Raw genomic sequence first — 16,014 nt, 5'->3', positions numbered from 1 at the left:
TAAACACCTTAAAATGACAGTGCGCCCTCGAAGATGAAAGTAACAATATGATAGGGCGAATATTTACTATAAACCGAAGCCGTGCGTATGAATTTTGGTATTATTACAACAAAAATGTCATATAATGAGAGAAAATGTACCATTTTGAGGCATCAAACTCTAAAAAGTACTTTTTTGGCTATATAACTTGATCATTTCAGCGATTTTAATGCAGTCGTATTTCAGTGTATCGCCCAGGCCTATTAGTGGTATTTAACCTTAAGTGTATGTAGCTGGGATGAAAAGCTGACCATCAATTGTAGTGGGAAAAATTCATATCTTCAATACGAAAGGTCAACATTTTCATAAGATGGACGGACATAAATTTATAATCCATTTTGCAGTGTTAATTATTGCTCAATTGATTACGTAAACCGGTTTAAAGTTTAATCGACAACTAAGTTTATGTTAAAGTAACTGCCAATAAGTATTAAATTGTACATTGTTGTACATTTTTCATAAAGAGTATATACAGATTGTTAAAACAATTTTTAAATTTAAAAATCACTTCAGACTATTCAGAAATGATTATCTAATTTATAAAAGATAAAAGCGGAATTATGTATTTTGTTTTTACGTTTGTTCAAATATATTTCTTATATATTTTTCATATTCATGAATAAAACTTCAAAGATCAGGAATGTTATGATCTGAGGATTGTTATATAAATTATAAATACCAGAGTTCATTTTACGGTATGTGACCGAAGTACATATCAAATTCAAGCTCGACCTATTTACGAGACAAAAACATATCCGATGACATGATTATTAATATTTATCTGAAAACAAAAATCTCCTTGCCCTTATTACATTTCGGTGTTAGGATTCCCATATGAACGGTGCATGGTTGGATTTCGATTAAATCTAGGACGTACTGTAAATGTACTCAAACGCACTGGAGTTACGATGGCTTGGATTAATGGCTGAATGCATTAGATAATGAATTTGCAGAAAACCTTCCATGATAAACACTCGCTGAGCATCAAGACCTTCCCTCTAAGCTTTTAATCCGATAAGCTGATTATCTATTTGTTTTTATGAATTGGAAGACATTCTTTGATGTATTACTGAGCTCAATCATCTGAAATTACTGGAGCGTGAGCCACCCAGGCTGGAGGCTCAGCATAGTATTTTATTGTCAGAAGGTTTTCTCCAAATTTATTTCCTAATGGGAGATTCTTAGGCATCGCAAGAACAATAATTCATTACAGAAAGCTGTATAAGTCCTCCCATTAAACACACGTAAAATTAATGAAAGTAAGTTTGCTTTTCTATCCGATATGACAATATTTTGACAGCTTTGATTATATTTTCGTAAAGCATAAGGGCAAATAATTGGTAGAAAATTCATTCTTTTAAAATGTATTTCCATATCATTTGCATTTATCAGAAGCAGCACATACACCATGTAAATAGGGCCGCTCCTTTTCAATTCAGAGTCTTATCCAGCTTAAAAATGCACCATTTGTGATTTTATGAACATTAATCAATTCATATTTTCTATAATGTAATCATTGTTTAAATGATTATATCAAAATCAAAGCGATTTAGTGTTGTGCTTCCTAGAGTACCATGGGCGCAGACTGGTAGTAGCTCAAAGAATAATACTTCATATTATACTTATCGTTATCGCTAATTTCCTATTAGCCATATGCAATCATCTGAGTAAACAACGGAAACGGCACTGAGCATATTTGAAGATTATAGTCTTTATTTTTGAAGAAATTAATATTTTCCTTGATGTGACCCATGATATCAAGTATCTGTGATTGACGTAAATTTAATATGTTTGCACATTCTTTGAAAAAGCATTTAAAATACATGAATTTTAACATACTGAGCGATTATTTATATCAAGGCATCAAGAATTTATTTAAATAATAGATTAACCACCCGAAATAGGCAAGTAAGCAAGCAATAGATTATAGAGACATTGCGATTTCCAAACGTAGACATCGGACGTACGTTGATCTATTCAAAACCACTCTCCTGTATCTCCTGTATCGAAGCGAGGTCACGTATTTAGCTATTTTTGAAGATATTCCACGTGCGAAATCGACGTAGATAAATCGTTGATAATGTACAAAATTTGTCCATTTCACAATATGTTAAAGACAGTCAAAGATAATGAACATACGAAGGAAAGTCTAATTATTATTAGGTATATCACCCCAAAAATAAGCGCAGCAGAAACATGTTATTTGACGCTTTTAATTGAATCATCGTTATGAATGCTTAAAAAAACAAAAAACAGAATTGAAATCGGATAATGCAAAGTGATGTAACGTCAACTTGAAGATACCCGGAAATCGGGTGAAAACCTGCCACAACTTGCTATAAATGGCAAAATGGTAATTTTTGGGATTTGTAATGCTTATTCGGACACTTACTTGAAAAGGTAGCATTGATTTAAGTATCACAGATTAATTGCATATCTTTCCGGACTTCGTTAAAGAAAACAAGATTAAAAAATCTCTCCTCAAATAAATGTAATAAATCCACCAAATATACAATTTTAGCCATTTTGACCAATCTGCAGACAAATAAAAGCTTAAAAATGACTAAGTCCAGCTAATTAATATGCAAAAATAATGCCAACAGAGAACCGTACATGATATGAGGATGCGGTTTTTTGCACACATAAGTACCCAAAGTTCTTTCATTTGGTAACAAAAAATACACAAAAAGTCATTAATTATGCAAATTAGCTAATTACATCTAATTATATATTTATGCCATTCTTATGTTAATTAGGCATATGTAATTTTCCTTTTTCAATGTTTTATTTATGTTTTATTCATACAGCATGATTTTTTAAATATGAACCTGCTGTAATGTTGAATAAAGAAACTGCAGTTAATTGCCTAAGTGCACCGAGTTTTCAATTGGTATAGGGAAGTGTTTCACTCATTGTCCAAGGAAAAAAAATACATGATAACAAACACTGGTATTTCAGACCGGTGGTACTAGGTCCTCTATTTCGAGAGACCTATATTTATTGATTTATGGACGATCTTAAAAAATTCATAAAACAGGTCTTAACTCTTAAACTATGCAGTGTTTAATTTCGGCGGAGTTGATAGTGATTTAAGAAATGTTTCACCTACCATATATTAAAAAGACAAATTATTGTGATCAATGAAACATAACGAGGAAATCGTTTTTTGACATGTATGTTTTCAAAAATTGGCCAACTTTGATCCGCGCGCTTTTTGATTCACTGTTATGTATGCATGCACAGTATGACAGAATTATTGTGCAGCCACTGTGACATACCTATTATTATTATGATCTTTTTTGTTTGTAACAAATCATTATAATAAAGGTACAGCGATGTGTTAAAAATGGACTAAATTTAAACGCAATATTCATACGCAGAGATTGCCCATTGAAATGTGTGTGATACTTTCCGTCGTTTTATCTTTTCAGTTTCTGTTTCCGTATCCGTATCCGTTTTTGTAAGTCATTGTTATTCTGAAGTGGTAGTCTCCCAGGTGTGACCAATCTTTTATTCTAGCCTTTTGTTAGTTACTGAAAATTTGAAACTCGTGAATTTCAGTTTTCGTAAGTTATATTGATTTTGACATAAAACCTTGAGATGTGCGGTTGGGTGCTAATCTAGACAAAAGAAGAGTCTAAATGTTACGGTCCTAAATTCGCGGTAAACTGTACGGCTTCAATTGACTTGTGTTTGGTGTATATGCACTTACGCCTAGACGTAAGTGGCTCGTAAAAATAGTCTTGCATTGAAATATATACTAACCATGTTGCCAAGTTATAAGCAAAAGTCTTTCATATTGGCGATGAAACTAGCGTCTGAAATAGTCAAACATCTCCCAATGAGGCGCGTACAAGTGGTGATTTGGTAATCATGTTTTATATTGAAATGCAATACAAAAGAATTGCATTGGAGCAAATATAATGTATTCTATTCATTCGTGCCAATGGCACGCTAATCTGATAATTGGTTGGGCCTATATGCAAGACTCGGGTTTATTTCACACGCCATACATAAATTCTCCCAGTCACATTTCCCAAATATGAAATTTAAAAAAAGTAAAATTTTAATTTACTTCTTTTAAAGTTTGGCAGAGGCGGGGTTCGAACTCATGGCGCACCGCTTAGTACTCTATGAGCCTAGCGCCTTAGACCACTCGGCCACTTGTCTTGTTGTTATCCATTTGAAACTTATTTGAACATATAATCGCAACTTCAACATAGGCCTACCACGTGACAAGCAAAGGCAGAAAACTTTGGAATTTTATCTGCTTAAAACATTAATGTGTATTATAATAGAGCTACCATTATTTATATTGTTGAATTCTCAAGGGCATAGAGACAATTAATACAAGCGTCCTATGATACATACACAATACATAAAATCGATTTTGATTTCGGCCACGTGCTCTTGGCGGAAGTTGTATTACGAAGTGCATCCGAAGTGAATGCTTTTGACAAGGCATTGGATTGTTCCAGTTTGCATCCAGAATCCACATTAGACCCCTAATTTTATTTACGAAATCAAAAGATTAGATTATCATAACAACAAAGCGGTAATCTTTTGTGGGGTCTAATGTCAATGTTATAAAAAAATACCGTTTTACAGAATTAATTTTCAGTTAATTCCAAAAAAAAGGCGTATATAAGATTGAAATAAATTCTCTACCTTCTATAGTAGATCAATTGTGACGCAAGTTGTTATCAAAAATTGTTATGATAGATGTACAGTTAATATTCATATATTCCATTACCTATCTGATGGTACAGTTTTTACACAGAAAATATTTATTTGAAAAACCTGCCACTCGGCTTTTTCCGGAAAGGTCACATGACTGCCGTGACCTGTGCAATAATTACAATTAAAATTGTTCTTATTCTAACAGCAAGCGTTTCTAAAATGCAGTATGGCGAAATGTGGTGTAGGTTTATTTTAAATGTTTATTTTTGCAGAGCTTATTTTCAGTCATGGATCATACTGATAAATTTCGCAAGGGAGGGGAGGGAGGAGGGATACTTGAGACTGAACAAGTGAGATCATTTCTGCGATCGGAACCAGGGGTGAGGAAGAAAGAGAAGAGATGGAGAGACGGAAAGACTAGAAAGAGAAGAACTTGAGAGGAGAGAGAAGGGACCGGGGAGAGAGTGGGGCGACTGATCATTCGGAGGGGGGGAGGATGAAGCAAAATAGGGAGATAGACATTGATACGAGGGAAGGGCGACACTGCGACCCTGCACAGGTGCATTGTGGTGCGACATGCTCATAAGCGGACCTTTTGTGATTTTCAACGTTTTTACAGAAAAAGGTGGACCTTTTTATTCGGATTGGCATTTGTCATAATCATGATAATAATGTGAACCAATTTATCAATGTCAAACACGAGAGGGCGCTAGACCATTAAAACACCGGTCAGACACTTTTATCTCCAGCCTTTTAATATTGACACAGGCAATCACCTCTATTGAAATAAGAGTTAACAATGAAGTGATGAAGTCAGATGAATGAATGAATTTAATGAATGAACTTAATGAATCCCTTGCGTTTTCGTATCTGAATAATAGACTTACGGAAACTGAAAAGATAAAAAGACCCTTTGCGTACAAAAAATGACATTGCGATTTCCCATTTTGGATTCCCAACGTAGATTAAAACGCAGATGCTACGTTGAATATGCTGATTTTACCTCATGTCTAAGTCCATGCAACGCGCCCAATTTTCAGGACGAAAAAATCTCATTTTGAAAGTAAAGTCATGATGTATGGATGTAGTGATCTTTAATCTACCAAAATATACGTTTTTGGGCAACTATAATATTTGGGGAGCACAAAAATCAATTAAGTTTAATCAGTATGTAGGTCTAAATTTTAGTCAAAATCAAAAGCGGCCTGTTTGATCAGGCATAGACTCGGCTTACTGTTATCGGGACTGTTATTTTTTCAATCACTATGCCCTCTATCGACCTAGGTTAGAAGCTGTTAGATTAGATCAAATATTAAAGTCTTTATTTCAGCTCACTTGTTCTCCTTCGTGACGAATGAGCACAATCCAGTCTGGAACCGAGACTAGCAATATTTAATACCGTATTAACGTACGTAAAAACGTACGCGAAAACGTACGTTCCACGTGCTGCGTTTAGAAAACCGCAATGTCTCTTATTTGTTTATATCTACTTGTCAGGACACGCTAATTAATCATTATAAATATGATCCGCAATAGGCAAATAAATTATTTCAGGCAACAATTTAAAAAAAGCACATCAAATGATATAAAATTGTAAATTCATACGTAGTGGTATAATTTAAATTAGAAGAATTTTTTGACTTCAACACTACTTAAAATTTGATCGCTTACCGGGAGCGCTTTCACAGTACCAACTGCGTCCTCAGCCGGATGTTATGGCTCTGATGGTTTATGGCTTGTTGACAACCTTCTATGACGTCACACTAGAAGAAGATGACGTCAAAGGTGTTGTCCTCGTCCCCCTGGTGGTCTTGGGTATGAGTAGGTTGTCCCAAACTGGATCTAAATCCAGTCCAGTGTCTCTGTTCAAATTGGGTCCTTTTTTCCTGATGTGAATGGCTTTTAGGACCCTTCTGGAAAATTCTTTGGGTTCTTTTTCCAGCACATTTACGTTTTCCCAGTCTATTTGATGGGTGTTTTTGCTCCTGGAAATATGCTCATGTACAGCAGATTTGGAACCGGCAGCCTTTGATTTATGTTCAGATAGCCGTTTTTCCAACTTTCTACCTGTTTCACCAATGTACATAGCATTGGTAGTATATCCAGTGGATCCTAGAAGCCATTCACATCAGGAAAAAAGGACCCAATTTGAACAGAGACACTGGACTGGATTTAGATCCAGTTTGGGACAACCTACTCATACCCAAGACCACCAGGGGGACGAGGACAACACCTTTGACGTCATCTTCTTCTAGTGTGACGTCATAGAAGGTTGTCAACAAGCCATAAACCATCAGAACCATAACATCCGGCTGAGGACGCAGTTGGTACTGTGAAAGCGCTCCCGGTAAGCGATCAAATTTTAAGTAGTGTTGAAGTCAAAAAATTCTTCTAATTCACATCAAATGAATTTTATTAATGCTTAATCAATAATCATGTTAATGAAGTAAGCATACTGGAAAACTAACAAACATTCACGTTTACTCTAATACTTAGTGTCAATGTACATGATGTATGAGGAAATCATTACCATTAAACCCAATATTAAATTAGAATGAACAATTATTTTAGCAGAAATAAAACCGTCAATGCGAAAAAATAACATTAACAGAATAACATAATGTATTTCAATACAACTAAGAGTTTAAGATTTGGGACCAAAAACGAGGAAGACACAAAGAATAATATAATCAAAGACAGAATAGTTTGCCTCACACGTCATCTGACAATCAAACATGAGTTTCTGAACGCGGCGGTAAAACAGCTAGTCTCGGTCCCAGCCGATTTGTACTCCTTCGTCACTAAACAAACCGTCTGGTGACAACCTCATAGTAAGTCTTTTCTGATTGGCTGAACATCAACTCACTAAAAAACTGAGTTAAAAATTGGCTGTCAATCAGCGCTGGGCTTCAGCGCATGCAGCGTTTGATTGACAGATATGCGGTTACATAAATCCACACAACGTACGTGAGTACGCGCTGCGAGTCGCTGACATGAAAGGCGATATCCGACGATTGGCGCCTCAGTGGCTGCTAAGAGAGCGTATATTTTGCGTTTGTGGTATCTATAAATAGTGGCATGATGCAGTTATGTCTACAGTAGAATTCACCACGACCTTTGCAGGACTTAAACCCCATTAAAAGCTATTAAACCAAGATAACACTCATTGAAAACAGCTCAACTAGGTTAAACGGATCTTCTCTGGTCAAATCCACACTACACATGTTTCTGTTTTACCTGTGCGATATTGAAATGAGCTGGTATTATAGTTTCAGTTGGGTGAACGATTATAAAGCAAACGCAAAGTACCAATACTGTGTGGGCCTTTGTTTCCCAAATGAGACAATAGTCTGCATATTGTTAACCAGCATTCTTGAAAATGAGAAACATAATGGTTGTAGACTTAACACGGTTTGGAAATTATGTCTTCATTTTTTTGGTGTTATCTGTCATTTCCATATATCAGGGAGGTCAGATGCCCAGCCTACCCAGTTTTTAGCCTAGCCCAGGTTTAGCTTTAATGCCCTTCTCAAGAGAGCGGTACACAAGTGAGTGATAGTCAGTAAAAGATGCATTCGATTTACACAGAAAAAATGCAGGCCGTGCCGTGCCCTTCCTTCCTAAAACACCAAAGTGCGAATATTTTCAAACATCAAAATTAGCTACAAATTTAGGATATGTTACAAAACTCTATTTTCTAGAATTTCAGAGAGTACTTTAAATATTGGCCGGTTATTTTTCACACAGTGACGTTAACTAGGCAGTGCCCTATACTTATAACATACTGTTTGTAGAGGTCACGCGTCAATGGTGAGAGTACTGTGTATTGTACATAGGAAAATGAACAGTAACTGCAGTATGGGAGGCCTATGATGTTTGTGTCACTTACACAAGTCACGACATATAGCCAATTGAAAACAGTTTTATTGGAAAATTCATTAACCAATCGTCATTTCGGGGTTGTCGCCAGACGGTTTGTTTAGTGACGCAGGAACACAAACCGGCTGAGACCGAGACAATAAAACAGCATTTCTTATGGTTAATTTGTCACCTTCAAATATATAAACTGTCTGAAAGATTAGGTCTTAGTAATAGGAAATAGGAAATTTCTTAGTAATAGGAAATATGGGCCGGGAAATATAAAATTTCATTCCTGAAGGCACCATGTCAACAATGCCGAAAATTTTCGCCATTTTCTGCGATTCATTTTCTGCGATCGGAACCAGATTAATCAACCGTCCTTTTATGCCCTACTAAACCAATCAAGGGTCGTGGCAGCTTGATTGACAGTGACGTTAGACGTAAACTAGTCTTTTTAATTCTGTTTTCGATTGCAGTTTTCAACGTTGGTATCTTTTTCGTTTGTAACGTATTTTTGGTAGATATAAAATATCCAATTACCATGATTACTAGTATTTATTTGAAAACCAAATCCTTGCACGTGCACTAAAGTAAATCATCGTAATGTTCTAGTTTCAAACGTAAGAATCCACATAGGACCAAGTTTGGATTTCGCTTGAATGTAATTCAAACGCACTCTGGTTACGATTATACGGTTTCGATTGCTCAAACATGTCAACAGTACACAAGCGATAATGGGGATTTATGCCAGAAACTGGCATCTTTTGAAAAATTTATGATTAGATGTTAAGAAAATGTAATCCATCTCAATTCTAAGCAAGGGTAACGTGTTATGCTTAAATTCTAGTTGGTGGGCAAAATTTATGAAATTTGTTAATAACTTAATATAAGTAGACAAAGGAATGGGTTTGTACTTGTTATTCAACAAGTTAAAGTCCCATTCCGTGATTCCAGCGAAAGTGTAAAAAAATCCCTTAAAAGTGAAGGATACGTTGTTAAAATTGTCATAAGGTATTTCTAAAATGAAAATTCGAACAAAAAACAAGTAAACAGCATTATCGGCAAGTTGTAGCCCAATTGAAACACATGTAGCTAATTTATATACTGTCAGTATATAAATTACAGATTCATGTAAAATGTCTTATTTTGTCTTTCATACATGGCTTTAGGCTGAACTACTGAAAGGCTATCGTATGTTGCGATCGTTCTAATGATCGTTTTTGTGTTTTGCGATCGTCCTAATGAGCAAATCACTGAATGAGCCTTTAATTATAGATTCTTTTATATCACCCATAATACATGATGTCTCTGAAAGAACTGTATCGTCGGAAATGATACTTTAAAAGTATTTTAATTCCGAAACCAAACAAGATTGAATAATAATGCAATTGTATAATAAGACAGTTGCATACACTTCTTGAATTTTGACAATTGACTTTACGATGACAGTTCCGTTTGAATCATCATCATATCCATTGACACCCTGTAAGGGCAATGCTTTTTCTGTTCATTAAAAAGGAATAAAATCCTAAAAGACAGCTAACCTCATAAATAAAGTAAACAACAATGATTAATTTCATCATTCTATTTATATAAAGGTAGTCAAACTTAAGGATTAACGTAAATAATAGACTGCTTGTTTTTATATCCTTGTCAGGAAACGCTGATTGATTACTATACGATTTGCATGCGTGGATAGAGGAATGATATTTGAAAGAAAAAGACATGTGTTTAGACAACACCCACTCAGTCACTTAAAACCATATTGTAACATTTGCTGAGGATGACGCCCTCAATATCTTTTTAAATTCTGGTTTAGGGTTAATATTGGGCCCACTTTTATTCTCTGTCTTCATTGATGACCTGGGTGATGAGTGTGAAAACCAGTTATACCTCTACGCAGATGATTCCACCTTGTTTTGTGAGATTACATCTAGAGACAACCCTGAAGCTATTACTGCTAACCTAAACAGAGACCTGGAGAAAATGAGGATCTGGGCAGACTGATGGAAGGTGCCCGTCGAGCCATCTAAATGTAAGGCAATGACAATATCAAGAAAGAGTAATCCAACCAAGCTAGATCGTTTGTTTGGTACCGCCAAACTGGCTGAAAAGGAGGAGCTGGAGATCCTGGGAGTCACAGTTGACAGCAAGCTGACCTTGACACAGCACATCTCGAGCTCATCCAGAGCAAGACAGATGATGGGCGCTCCAAGGAAAGTTGTAAACAAACTTGATGTGAGAGGCAGAGTAACCATTTAAAAGGCCCAAGTTCGCAGTGTGACGGAATACGCCTCACTGTCTTGAATGAGTGCCAGAGCCGCCACTCTAGGATTATTAGACTGTATCCAGATGAAGGCCCTTCGAATCATAGGTGTGAGCGAAAAGAAAGCGTTTACAGAGCTGAACATCACATCTCTCCACAAAGACGTCAAGTCGCTGCAGCAACAGTCCTCTACAAAATGCACACCAGCGTGTGGCTACCAGATCTGAAGGCACTGCTACCAAAGCTATTTGTAGTCAAAAGAGTTACCCGCTCCAGCTTGTCAATGCCTTGCCATGCTCTTACAGTACCAGTTTCTAAAACCATATCTACTGGCAGGACCTTCATCCATACTGCAGTTGGAATATCTTACCAGATTGAGTAGTCGGAGACGTAACTGACAACGGCGCATCATCATTGAAGAGCAGAGTGGATATATCATTGCATGTGTCTGATGCTTATGTTACTGTACCCCTTCACTCTTGTTGTTCCTAAGCTGCTGTGAACCACTGATTGGCCCACGTGGTTGTCTTTTATAGTGCTTTGGTGCCTATATAGGTCCTTGACTTGTGTCACTCCTCATGGGCTATTGTTTACTCTAGCATTTATAAAAATAAAAAAAAAACCCGATTGTAATGTACTTTAGTAAACAAAGATACCTTGCAAAATCAAGACTGTAGGTGCCGTTGTTTTGTCAAAATCCGTCTTTAATAAGACGGTTTATTATTACGATGGAAATTTTAATCGAACACGTATGCGATGTTCATAACACAGTACGTACACGGCGTGAGGACGGTTGTGCACACACATCAAAGATTCGAACCGTAGCACAACCGAAGGAGTAACGCGCATTGGCGCTGGTATTAAATTCCAATTTTCTTTGCTTTACCTTACTTGTACGGCTCAAAATTAAAAGGGGACATATCTGACAGTAAAAGCTAACATTTTATGGATAATGTTACAATTGATGTTTTCTTCTCACTATAGAAATGTTACAATATGGCTTTAACTAGGCACTGGAAACGATCGAATTCGGTGTTGAAATGAGCCAAATTTCACTTCATAATTAATTTTCTTGGTCAAATGAAAACCAATAATTTTCATTTCTTCGGTAAATCTCAGAAAAAAATTACATTACTTGATACTGTAGATTTTTTCAAATCAATGCTTCTAGTGTAAGGCTTCAACATACCCCATTAGCTTTTTTTATCAACCTTTTAGCTTTTCAAAGTATGATAGTTCACTTATGAAGGATTTTTCTCAACTCTCAAACGCACATCATTGAGGCTATATATCATAGTTTTGTCAGAATTTACAGTTTGATTTCACTATTTTTCACTTCCACTGAACATTTTTCAAAATCAATGCGTAAAAGGCTAGCAGCATTGCGAATCGATATCCCTGGGGTTACGTAAGAAGATCGTGGAAAAGCTAGTGTTGTCAGAACTTGCGTCCTTCACGGACCCTGCTTATGGACCAAATGGACGACATTAGGAAACCATGTATTTTGAAATTGCAGGATATCACGAGAGCAATGTCCATAATTCACTCAATTTCTATCTCAACCCACACCATTAACCAGGGCAATCAATTGGGCTACCAACTCGCTAGTCGAGTAATCCTTGCTTTCAATGCAAAAGGACATGGAATACCACAATGGAAATATCGATTATTTTTGCAGGTTGTATTCGAAATAAAGTACTGAGTTGGACATAGTGTATCTATACATGTATATAGTTGCTTCAATATTCGTTTTTCAGCTTGCTATTGTTTGACATTTGTAATTAAGAAAAAAATGGTTACTCAAAAATCTATTGATAGGTAAAGTTCTTTTACAATTTTTTGCCAGTTGTAACATCTGATCATCTGGCTGAAGAAATACACCAAATACATATACATAAGTGAAGAAAAAGGTTTGGAAGCCCGGTTTGGAAGTTTCACACTGATCAGTTTCAAATATCTTTTGTTATGTCTAACACCTGTTGAATCATATCTACAATACTATTTTTTGTCAAAAACGGTCGCGACTAGCTTATAGTCACCAAGATGACATTAAAGTAAACGTTTATAAGTCTGACCAAATAGCTATATTGCGCTGTCTTTCCTTGACTCCTGTCTCACCATCATGTAGCTGGAATTTAAACATTAAGGTGGTACTACACCCCTTGATAAATTTGTGAATATATTTGCATTTTTCTCAAAAACTAATAACACACTGGTAACAAAAGTTATGTATATTATAGAGGCAAGGAATCCAGTTACTACACTGAAATTCCAGTGACTCAAGACAAGCGGTAAGTTATTTATGATAAGAAAAATGGTACCGCTAGAATGTACTTCATTGAAATTTCAGTGAAGTAATTGGATTCCTTGCCCCTATAATATATATAACTTTTTTTACCAGTGTGTAGTTATTTTTTGAGAAAAATGCAAAATTAGTCACAACATTTTTCAGGGGGTGCAGTACCACCTTAAATGACTTTGTCTTAAGTGGCAATTGCTAGTTCCTAATGCACTGGCAATTACTATTGCGCTGGCAGGGGGCGAGGGCCATATCCGGGGGAAATTCCCTCTGCCCCCCACCCTCCGGCAACTACGCCACTGGTATTTTATAATCCCCAATGTGGCTCCTCCAAGGAGGGAGTATTTGGACTTATAAATGTACTAACATGTTTAGTATTTTTATCAGCGGATATTGTCAAATAAATCATAATTATATCAATATTTAAATGTATCAACGAATAAAGGAACATACATTATAGGAAGCCCTGTTATCATGACAACAATTTGGTTATAATTCATCATAGACTGTCATTACAATAAGTGAATAAATGACTTGCACTTTACTTGGAAAATGGCAATGTTATATTCTGTATGTAATTAATGTACATAGCTGTATTTTAATGTACATAGCTGTATTGACTTAATGACTTTGATTTAAAGTACAGTGATCCAATGTATAATGGACACGTAACATCCGTAAATTTGATTTCATTTGCACAAAATTCAATGGCTCAAATATGGAAAGCTACCTTTCTTGAGGCATTTCATTTATCAGCACATTGCAAATTACTTTACACCATTTGGCTCCAGATATTCAAGCATGGATACAGCAAACATCAATATTGAAAGGTTCAATATTGCCCATTCAAAATATCTCTCGGTGAATCGCCAAACTAGAAAATCCAAGAAAATTATTAGAAATCAAATATTTCAAATGCGATTAACATATCCTACATGATAAAAACAGCCATTTCAAACTTATTCATTGCATTTCTACATGCAGGCTGAATTATACGGCCGAGCGAATACAAGAATACTGTTTGGGCGCACGATAGTTTAACTATCGGTCGTTTCAAGTTATGAGTTTCAGAATTAGTTGGTTTGGTCACGCGGTTTCCTATTATCCTGCCTAAACTCTTGACTGACGTCATTACCGATACCATTGTCAGTACCCTTTGTTATAAACTTGTAGAAAGCAGTTTCGGTTTTCATTTCAATTAGTTACATAATCGTATGACCGCAAAATATCAGGTTTGAAGTTACCTTGATCAAAGTATACAAAAGAAGTTTTTTGTATATGTTACATATAAGTCCCTAATGCAAAAATGTTATTTTACTTTTTAGACCCTTTATAAGTTATTCACATTATTTTTTCCTAGGAACTAATTAGGCCCACATATTTTATTTATTTTTGTAACTTTTGGGCCGCAGTTAAATTTATTATTTATTTTCTATTTCGACCCTTACATTAATCTAATATTGTAATTTCACTCCTATGTTCCGAATATTATTGATAAATACAAATAAATCTTGTGCTAAACCTTTGGTTTGATGATGATGATGTTGTTGAACTGCTTGTTAAAAAAAGCAGGAGGCCCGTATAGGCAAGAAAACAAGGGACCCTGATAGCCTTGATAGCTACGTTAGACTCACATCACCGTTTCCCTTTGATTTCCGTGAACCCATTACCATGATTACGGCTCTAATCTTAATTGGTTCCCGAACACAATAAAATCTTAATCTCTAATTCAAAGTCGCAGGAAGTTACTTTTTTCACATAACAAATCATTTTTTGACAAGCTAAGGAAAACAATTGTCGATTTGACTCTGACATGCTCTGCAAAGCAGTCTCCCTTAGCTTGTCGAAATGATTTTTCGGAACAGCTGTATACAACTCGCATCACAGTATCACATTTATGTCATTGTATATAAACGTTTCATTAGCCATTAGATTGGGTTCTAATCCCAAGGGGTGAACGTGTAAAAACATGCATTGGCGTAGATAGTGCCATTTTTCTTGCATAACCGCTAGGTCAGGATTTCCAATACAAATCTAGTTTTACCTATACTCTTGCCGATTATTCTCAGGTTTAAGAACGTCAGTTTTCCACCATTATCATTTTAGGTATCTTAATTAAGAACCAGAACAAGTGGTCTCTATTTCTGTTAAGGGATAAAAACTTCAAGAAGCATCTTTCTTTTCAGATTTGTGATATGAAACCCAAGAATAATACAGGTTCAAGTTTTTAATGTTACGCGTGAAATAAAACTACGTATACCATGTATACAGTCATCATGACTGTCGACAAACAATAGTATTTTCTGTATAAAAAGTGTTATGTGACAATTTATCGTAAGTATCTTGTTACACGAAGAGTTTACTTAAAGACGTGTGCACACTAGCTTATCACCCTCCCCCATTCATAACAATTATCGTATCGCTGTCGCATTGAAAGTATTTTTGTAGTATAATCAGATAATGGCATGTCAATTTATACGACATCAAGTATCGCTGCTTATTTTTACCAGTAATGATTTGTAAATAATGACTCATTATCATAATATAAACAAAGGAAACGGTGAAATGAATATCATTGAACTATGTGGTATTTTTTGAATATTTTGCTGAAAATTGGCACGTGTCTTGTATTGCGCAAACTTATTCATTCTCATATTCCATTGGCAATTATGATGTTCTCTCTGACGTCAATCACATTGTCAATATGTAGCCAACATGTTTTAGACTTGTAGCATTTTTTCTAAGCAAGAATTTAGTATGAGGGGCATTTTTATTTTAGACACTTTCTTCTTCGCCGTCCCAATTATATCCTTGAAAATTGTCTGGGGGCAGTTTACTCCCGAACTGCCCGACTCCGCTGGCTACGCCG

General features: G+C 35.7%; 1 protein-coding gene across 1 annotated transcript in view; it reads left to right on the top strand.

Moving 5' to 3' along the window:
* LOC140149107 (extracellular calcium-sensing receptor-like) overlaps positions 1-16,014 on the top strand; it is a 70,011-nt gene that overhangs the window by 23,612 nt on the left and 30,385 nt on the right.

Source organism: Amphiura filiformis, chromosome 3, assembly GCF_039555335.1.
Source record: "Amphiura filiformis chromosome 3, Afil_fr2py, whole genome shotgun sequence".
Classification (NCBI taxonomy): domain Eukaryota; kingdom Metazoa; phylum Echinodermata; class Ophiuroidea; order Amphilepidida; family Amphiuridae; genus Amphiura; species Amphiura filiformis.
This window is presented reverse-complemented; position numbering and strand designations above follow the sequence as displayed.